At 36.8% G+C, this 991-nt stretch overlaps 1 protein-coding gene across 5 annotated transcripts in view; it reads left to right on the top strand.

Annotated features, from left to right (window-relative positions):
* The window catches only part of LOC106881073 (organic cation transporter protein), a 311,309-nt gene that overhangs the window by 103,134 nt on the left and 207,184 nt on the right, over positions 1-991 (top strand). The gene's annotated exons all lie outside the window — the stretch shown is intronic.

Here is a 991-nt window from a genome sequence, read left to right as displayed (position 1 = left end):
GCATATATATATATATGCATACACACACATACATATATATACATATATATGTATATATATACATACATATACACTCACGCACACACACCTATGTATATATATATTTAAATATATATATATATATATATATATAATTATGTAGGTAGTTAGGGTAAATCCCAGCTGTTTTCTCATGAAGCACGTCTGCTTATTTCATTGTTACAATCCAATATGTAGTCTCAGTTGCTGCTGTATGCTAGTTCAAAATATATATTAAAATTGAGAATTATGAAAATATATACATATATGTGGGCAGCTGATATTTGTTTTCAGCCAATGTACAGAATATTTTTAGGTGCAGGTGTGGCCGTATGATAAGAAGCTTGCTTCCTAATCTCATGGTTTTGTGTTCAGTCCCACTGTGTGACATCATGGGAAAGTGTCTTCTGCTATAGCCTCAGGCAAATCAAAGACTTGTGAGTGGATTCGCTACACAGAAACTGAATGAAGCCTGTCATATATCTGTATATATTTATGTGTGTTTCTTTGTGTCTATGTTTGTCACCTACAGCTGCTTGACAACTAGTGTTGGGGTTTTTACATCCTCATAACTTAGAGGTTCAGGAAAGAGACCAATAGACTAAGTACTGGGCTTTAAAAATTAGTCCTGGGGTGGGGGTCGATTTGTTTGACCAAAACCCTTCAAGGTGGTGCTTCATCATGGCCACAGTCAGATGACTGAAACAAGTAAAAAAAAATAAAAGAATATATGTGGTGCAGAAGTGGCTGTGTGGTAAGTAGCTTGCTTACCAACCACATGGTTTCGGGTTCAGTCCCACTGCGTGGCACCTTGGGCAAGTGTCTTCTACTATGGCCTCGGGCCGACCAAAGCCTTGTGAGTGGATTTGGTAGGCGGAAACTGAAAGAAGCCCATCGTATATATGTATATATATATATATATATATATATATATATATATAATGTGTGTGTGTGTGTCTGTGTTTGTCCCCCC

Source organism: Octopus bimaculoides, chromosome 6 (assembly GCF_001194135.2).
Source record: "Octopus bimaculoides isolate UCB-OBI-ISO-001 chromosome 6, ASM119413v2, whole genome shotgun sequence".
NCBI lineage: Eukaryota > Metazoa > Mollusca > Cephalopoda > Octopoda > Octopodidae > Octopus > Octopus bimaculoides.
This window is presented reverse-complemented; position numbering and strand designations above follow the sequence as displayed.